We start from the raw sequence: 8865 nt of genomic DNA on the forward strand, positions 1-8865 counted from the left end.
GCTTCTAATCCAGGACTGTTCAGACTCCTCATCACTTCCTATTCAAGAGCTCTGATTGATTGGACAGTGATGAGTTACAAGGATTTTCTCGGAAAGTGTGTCCCTAGGCTTCCACACGTCAATAGCAGAAGGAACAGGGCCTGAAGAAGCCTGTGAGTTAGACTCCCAGCTTGTCTCTTGTTCCTGAGAATTATACTCTCAGCTTCTCATAATGGGATAAGATGATTTTAGTGTCTACTTTGTTGCTTATTGACCTGCTCCATCTGTTGCTGTCCTTCAGTTTCCTAACTTAGAATCCTCTTCTTTGCTTTTCCCACCAGAGGTCCTGCTTCCTTCTCTCACAGTAATTAGTTAGACTTTTCATGATTCATAATAAACTATCAAGGAGATGCTAACCCTGAAGTGGAGCCTGTTTTGCATTGATTCATTAAGCAAATACTTACTGAACCTGCACGAGGCACTGTTACAGGCATCGACAATAAATCAGTGGGGAAAAAGGCTCATGAAGCTCATGTTCCTGGAGTGGGATCAGATAACAAACAGATAACAGACTAAAAGGTCAGACTGTGATAGGTGCTCTGGATAGGAATAATACAGGGGCAAGGGAATGGAGGCGCTGGGAGGAGATGCCGTTTTATTTTGATGATCAAGGAAGGTCTCATTTATGACAGTTGAACAGAAACCTGAAGGAAGTGAAGGGAATTCACATGGGTGTCTGGGAAAGAGAGTCCCTGACCAAAGGATCAGCAGGTGCAAGGGGCCTGGGAACACGCAAGAAGTTGCTGTGGCCTCAGGGGAATGAACTAGGGGAAGTAAGGTTGGAGGAGAGGCCAGGTGGAAAGCTAGATCATGTAGGGTCTCATGATCCTATAAGGATCCTCACTATAAGGGCTTGGGCTTTTACCACAGTGATAAATGATGCCTCTGGATGTAATCTGACTCTTATTTTAAAAGAATCACTGTAGGTGCTGAGATAAGCATAGATAAGATGAGGATGAGGGAAGAAGTGGGGAGATAAGTGCACTAACCTACGAGAAAGATGATCATGGCCTTACATCGGGCGGAAATAACGGAGGTGGAAAAATCAGTTTCATGTGGATGTATGTTATGGTAATTCTCTTAGGAAAGCTTGAAATTAGTTACTGCAAGTGTTTTAGACTTCTCCAGCTCTGCAGATTTTCATATCCAGCAAGAAAGTTTCCACTCTTCTACATGTCCCTGACTTTTCTATCTCAGGTCAGGAATTACATAATACCATCAAGAAGAAGGAAATAAGGTTGGTGATCAGTAGTCCTAAAGTGAATCAACAGATTCACGACTAGGGGAGAATTACTTTCCTCAGCTTCTTTATCTACAAGATGGAAATGAGAGTAGCATCTGTCTCTTGGGTTTTCAGTGAAGATTAAATGACAAAAATTTATGGAAAGTATTTGGTGCAGTAACTGGCATGTTGGCAGAGTTCAGTTAATGCTAGCTATTGTTATCAAAATTGTTTTTGATAATTGTTATATGCACATTCTTACTTCTAAGCCTTCAGTGAAGGCCTAACATATTCTGTTCTTCTCAGGATCCTGAAGCTTTCTTTATCAGTGTCTAAAGCAGTGCCCATCTGCTCTACTTCTGTCTCAAGTACATTGCTGATAGCAGTGATGAGTGATGGCCTCCCTGCTCTTCCTCCTTTGTTGTACCTTGGAAGCAGTCCTCTCTCTCTCTATCCCAAGTAGTTTTCACTTTAATGAAGGTTGCTTCTCTTTGATTTTCTGAGTACATCTGGGAAAGCCTCTTCTTCACTCTTATTTCCTGGATTTCAAACCCATGCCAACAAAGCCTGACTTTGAGGAATACTCATTAGATCTTTGTATCTGTTTCACTAATGCCTCCTTCCCATCCTTTACTCTTTTCAAGCTCCCCTTTCTGTTTCTGTCTTTTGTTTTCACCCCATAGCCAATCCAGAAAGTCCACCAGAGCCTGGCTGGTTGACGCCTCCCAGGCCCTGCTTGCTAAGTTACCAGTGCAGCCCCTATTCTGTCCCCTTCTCTCAAGTTCTGGGCGCAGATCTGCTTTGCTACGCCTTGGCTGTCTTGTATGCACGGGTATTCTGGCGATGGATGCCTGGGAGGAGAAGCGTGTCTGGTGTGTCTTTGCCTGCCAGGTTTGTTCTTGTATCAGTGAGGAGGTCAGTAAACCCTAGATATGATCTGATGAGCCCCCACCTTCTTCTTTGTTTGCTAACAGAATCAAAGGTAGGTGCTTCCTCTAGGCTTCACTTTGCCCGAATCTCATGGCCCCATTCCACATTTCTGCTCCTTGGGGGCCTAATTACTCTGATGGTCTTGCAGTTCCATAAAGCCGGGTGTGACCCTTTTAATCTTATGCTTTATGAAGTATGCTGTGAGCATCCCCAAACTTTGAGATTCACCCATGAAAATAACAACACAGTATTAACTTTGCTCTATTTCACATTTTTGTGATTTCCTGATGACGCCACTTGTATTCTAGATGCATTCCACAGAGGACTCAAAAGCACTAGTATACACTCAATTTTTATTAAAAAAGAAGATAAAAGAGGGTCCTCAGAGAAACAGGATGTCATTAAGAATTATTATGGGGTTTAAAACTTTATTCTTAGGATGTGACATTGGCATCCTGAAATTCCATTTCTTTAATATAAAACTTGTATTTTTTCACTTTACTTTTTAAAGAAACAGACAGAAGCATTTAAATAGTACTTGTCATTTCTCATGTGCATTTACTCCCATCCTGTTATTCAGACAGTATCTATAATGCAGAAATCTTTATGGAGAGAGACAAAAACAAATGCATTTTCTCCCCTCAAGGAGTTTCCTCTCTGGCGGATTAAAGACGGATTTAAAATCACTCATGATTGTGGAGTTGGAATTCTCATTATTCCATGGTCGAGCTAGGGCTCTTTAATAGATGATCTAGACTAGTGGGAGAATGGCTGAAGAAGCTTCTGGTGCATCTCTCTCTTTGCTGGCTGAGCAAACAGCTTAATCCTCAGCTTCTCCACCTGTCCTCTTCGAAGTGCCAATAAGTTCCCACCCATTCCCCCAACCTGGCCAACTGTGCTGGGCTGGGTTTGTGAATTGATTGCATATGTTACCAAGAAAATTATTGGGATGTCAAATGGTGGTGTCATCTTTCTGGCAACATATTCTTGAGCAGATTGTGGTCCAGCGACTTACAGTCTCATCACTCAAGGTGCCCATCCCACTGCTGGTCCATCTCCTACCTTTGTCTCTAGACTGGAACCCCATCTGGTGAATGAAAAGTACCAGTAGATCCAGAATTCTATTTCTTTAGCCTTTTTCTAGAGCTGCTTCTCCAAGACTGTGACCCAGGCCCAATACCTTGTAAGGTAATACTTGACCTATATAGATTCATTGCCTCTTTGTCCTTCTTCGCCAACTTTTCACATCCCACACAAGAGCTGCTCCCTGCAAGGGCAGTAAACTCTACAAAGATTGAAGAGGGATGACAACTTTCTTAAAATAGTTTGAAGCAGGTAAATACTTAACATACATTAAAATATTTGCTCAGAATAGTTTCTCTTCTTTCCTCCTCACCCCATATCAAATGCTTTCCTGTCCTTTTCTCTTTTCTTTAGATAATTGTGTGTTTGTGTTCTTGTATTGCCCCAGGTTTTTCGTGTCCCTTTGAAGTAGACTTAGTTTGATATTCTTGATGAATATTGTGTTTATTTTAGTTACATAAAAACATAATTCTTTTCAAAAGTCAACAAGCATGTTTGAGCTCCTCGAAGCCTGCCTTACACACATCCAGTGTGAAAGTCTAGCTTGTGTAATTTAGTGATATGTAATCTTCCATTAATTCCCTCTATGAATTATTACTGTATATCAAGTAAGGGATAAGAAGCTAGAAAGATAGCAAATGGATCTTGTACTGTATCACAAGAAACATACAGTGCAAAAGGTGGTATAAAGTTGAATGTGGCAAATGCCCAAAGTGAGATACTTAAAGTGTTACAGAGAAAAGTGGGGTAGTTAATATTTCTCTCTTTAAGATCAGGGAAACCTTTTCATTTTTCTTACACAATATTATTGCTTGCCTGTAAAACTCGTTTTTATGAACTCATTTTTAATATAATGACTGAATCTACATTTGAGCAAGGAAACAATTTTAGAATCATTGTCTTAGAAACATGGGCCTAACCTGTGATCAGGGGTCATTACTGGTGTGATACTTTATGGATTTACTGAATAAAAAACAGTTGTTGTTCTTGATACTATTAAATATGGTGAACATGGTACCCATCCTCACAAGCAGAATAAGACACGGCCTTGATGATCAAAGAGCTCATGTGGGAACAGGGCCAGCAGAGAAGTACACAGCTGAAAGTTCAGTTCAGACCATGAATGGTTTCCTGTGGGACAAATCACTTACTTTTGCAGTTCAGACCATGAATGGTCTCCTGTGGGACAAATTACTTACCGTATCTTCTTTTTCTTATCTGCAAGTAGGGAAAAGATGTCTTTCTTACAGAATTCTGCTGCTGTTCTTTTGAGATCATGTAGTCCCTAAAACTAGCAGGCATTAGGAATTAGAGATGTCCATACCTGATGGCCACCGTAGGAAGCCCTGCCGATCTTCATGATGACTTATAAATTGTGAAAGTATTGTGACAAATTTCACAGACATAGAGAGCTTAAAAACACAACCTGAGGCATCTCCATTGCACTGGGAGAAAAGAAGACTTTTTGGATGCTTAGGATTTACTTAGTGGGAAATTGAAAATTTAAGGAATTCACATGTTTGCCACCTGTGGGCTCGGATTTTTAGCACTCTGTGTAATGCCTTCTGAAGGCATTCATCTGAATGTATATTGTTTCCTTTGTCTTACACCTCTAAAAATCAGGGAGCCTTGCTCATTTGATACTAAATTCTGGTTCCCTCTGCATGAAGCACCTTTGTCTAAGTCTCTGCCTAGAAAACTTTTGCTTCCTTGTTGCCTCTTTCTGATCTCTTCCCTCTCCTCCTCAGTCAAACATAAGCACTTATTTCTCTGCTCATATTAAGCTCTGCACATTCTTTCTGCTGTGGTACAAGAGTAATCAGTTGTAATTGCTTATTTGTTTTTATATCTTGAATATAGTGTCCTTAATACCTACAATGATAACTCGTTCATAGAAACCATCCAATAAATGTTGAGGGGGGACACCTGGGTAGTGCAGTCAGTTAAGCGTCCAAAATCTTGGTTCTAGCTCAGGTCGTGATCTCAGAGTCCTGAGATCGAGCCCCATGTCTGGCTCTGAACCCAGTGCAGAGTCCGCTTGAGATTCTCTCTCTATCTCTCTTTGTTCTTCTCCCTGCTTGCTCTCTTTCCTTCAATCAATCAATCAATAGATAAATGTTGAAGGACAAAGAAATACAGGGAAAGAAGAATAAAGAAACAGAAGAGGCAGAAAAACATTCTTTGGTCAAATTACATCACATATGTTTTTCTACCTTTTTCCTTTGGATTTAAAACAATGTGGAAGTAGATTATGATCATTATAAAGCAGATAACAGCATAATAGAGAGTTAAAAATTATAAAATGGAATCATGATTTTTCCACTTAAAAATATATACTGGATCTCATGCAATAACTCTACTATTAATCTATTAATTTATTTTTGCAAAGCAGCAAAGTATTCTGTGGGTGGATCATAAATTAAATTTCCACTTGTCTGTCAATGGATATTAAAATAGTTTCCAATATTTTCATTTTCAAACATCATGCAAAAAAGTCTTTGCAGATAGGAGTCAATATTTATGTAGAATCCTTAGAAAATGAAGTGATGGATCCAAGCAAATGTGCTTTGCCTTTTGATAGATCCTGTCAAATGTCTTTCGCAATCGGTGGGACATCTTCCCCACTCTAGGCAACACTGGACATTTTTAACCTCAACTTTTCCTCCAGCTCAATTTTATAGATAAAAAATATTTAATTTTTATTTTAATTTGCATGTACAAGATTACTAGGTAGAATATCGTTTTATATGTATTCATCATGTCTTGGAATGACTCCGTGCCTATCATTGACTCACAGTTATGCCATTTCAAAGATTTTACCGTTGTGTCTATTGTGTTTGCGGTAAATACTTTCTCTCGGTTACTTAGTAGGACTTTGGATAAAATTCTTATAACGACCCACTATGGAATGTAATCTAATGTCTTTGTAGTTGTTGATCCATGTGTCATTTTCACAGTACTTCTGTGTCAACAAGAATCAGCCAGAGCCCTCCAATCCCCAGTGGTGCTGTATAACAAGGATTTCACACCACTTCAGCCCCAAAGGGAATCAGATCCTATATGTAAAGCAAGGAGCTCCTCATGATGCTGAATATTTAACGAAATTGTGCTCTAGGTTGGACTGATATGATATGCATGTGCTGCTTCCTTCCTGGTGAACTCTTTAGTGTTCTGAAAAGCATGATAGTGATTCTGACATGCCCTTCATGGTTTAACAACTTCTTTCAAGAGAAACTGCACACCTGCAAATTGTGCTTGCATCTGATCTGGCATGATCAGAACCCTCATTATTTCGTAACGGGTAGATTCTCTTAAGGGTAATGTATAGTGTTGAAGCTTTCCATTTTATTTTTGTTTCAGAATACTAGGTCAGAGGATATTTATCATATTTGCTAGTTCATTTTCCTTTTGCTCACTTGAGTGTCAGATATAGAAATTTATCCAGTTCACATCACCTTTAAGGGAATATATTAACTCATTACAGGATTACCTCTACCTGCTTCTATCCTGCATCACCAAGCAGAGTTTTACTATATAATAGAATACATATATTGTCATAACTCCTTTTACTAAAGGATTTCCTAGAACCCCTCAGAACTGGAAAAGAAGAAAACACTTCTGTGGAAAAGCAATCCAAGTCCTTATAAATCTCAGGAACATTGTTTATTTAGGACACACAGATATGCTAATCTTGTATCGATATTGTTCATCACACTGAGTTCAGATCATCTGTCTGCATTGTAATCAATCTACCAGTCAATCCTTATCTACTTCTTTTTGTTTTTAAAATTAAGTATAATTTACATATAATAAAATTTGTCATATTAAGATACACAATTTGATTAGTTTTTATAACTCTCTAATCAGGCAACCACTACCACAATCAGGATATATATGGAATATTTTTATCACCCCAAAATGTTTCATTGTGGTCCTGCCTAGTTAAAAACACCCATAGGGTCCCAAGCAAGTATAATGTTTCCTGTTCCTGTAGTTTTGGCTCTTCAAGAGCTTCATAAAAATTGAGTCAATAGTAAATAATAATTTATAACCAATATCTTGCAATTAATATAACATTTTTTGGTTCATCCAAGTTGTCACATGTATAAATATTACTGAGTAGTGTTCAATTACATGTATGTGACACAATTTCTTAATCTACCAATTGATGTGTGTGTGTGTGTGTATACGTTGTTCTCAGGTTTTGGTTATTGGGAAATAAACTGCTGTGAACATTCTAGTAGAGGGCTTTGTTTGAAGGTATGTATTTATATGTTTAAATACCTACTGGTAAATCTGCTGAGTCATATGGCAAAAGTATACTTAAAGAGTTGAGAACCACCAAGTTATTTTCCAAAGTGATCATATAATTTGCACTTCCAAATAAATTGCACTTTGTAAAATATGAGAATTTTAGTTTCTCCATATCTTCCCTACATCTGCTGTTGTTTGTCTTTTTAATTTTAGCTACTTTGGTAGTTTTGTAGTGATGCTCATTGTGGTATTAAATTTGCATTTCCCTAGTGACTAATAATTTTAAATAATTTTTATGTGCTTATTTATCACTCATATATCTTTGGTGATGTTTTTAAAAGTCTTTTACCCATTTTTAAAAAATTGAATTTTTTGATTTTTATTATTGACTTGAAAGAGTTCTTTGTATATTTTGTATACAATGTGATGTGAGGTACATGTTTTGAAGTATTTTTTTCCTAAGCCATGACTGGTATTTTTACTTTTATTTATATATTTATTTATATATTTATTTATTTATTTATTTTTATTTTCTTAAAGGGTCTTTTGAAGAGCAAAGGTTTTTAATTTTGATCAAGTCCAATTTTTATGGCTTGTGCCTTTTGTGTATTCTGTAAGAAATCTTTGTCTACCAAGATTACAAAGATTTTTTTCCTTTGTGTTTTTTCAGATGTTATATATTTAGTCCTTACATTTAGGTCTATGATCTATTTCAGGCTAATGTCTGTATAGTGTATGAAATAGGACCTGGGGTTTATCTTTTTGCATATCCAGTCATCTCAGAGTTTGTTGACATGTGTCACTCCACTTCTGGACTTTCTGGTCTCTCCCAGGGACTGTATACATATAATCACATTAGTATAACACTCTCTTGATTATGTTAGCTTTATAGATATTTTTGAAATCAGGTTGAGTAAGGCTTCCAACTTTGTTATTTTTCAGAATTTTTCATATTCTTGGTTTTTTACATTTTTGTATAAATATTGGAATCCACATGTTAATTTCCCAGAGAAAAAGAAAATAATCAAATAAAAATAGACCAATTTAGGGAGAATCAACATCTAAAAATATTGAGCCATCTGATCTATGAATGTGGTATATATCTCCATTTTTTGCAGTCTTTAATTTCTCTCAACAATGTTCTGTAATTTTCAATGTATGGTTTTACATATTTTTGTTAAATTCAACAAAATTTGTTACATTTTTCAGATATAAGTAAATTAAGGAACTTGAGATGGAAGAGTATCCTGGATTATCCTGGTGGGCCTAGTGTATTCACGAGGGTCTTCTTAAGAAGGAAAGAACATCAGAGTCAAAGGAGATGTGACAAATGGGAG

This window comes from Mustela lutreola, chromosome 9, assembly GCF_030435805.1.
Source record: "Mustela lutreola isolate mMusLut2 chromosome 9, mMusLut2.pri, whole genome shotgun sequence".
Lineage (NCBI taxonomy): Eukaryota > Metazoa > Chordata > Mammalia > Carnivora > Mustelidae > Mustela > Mustela lutreola.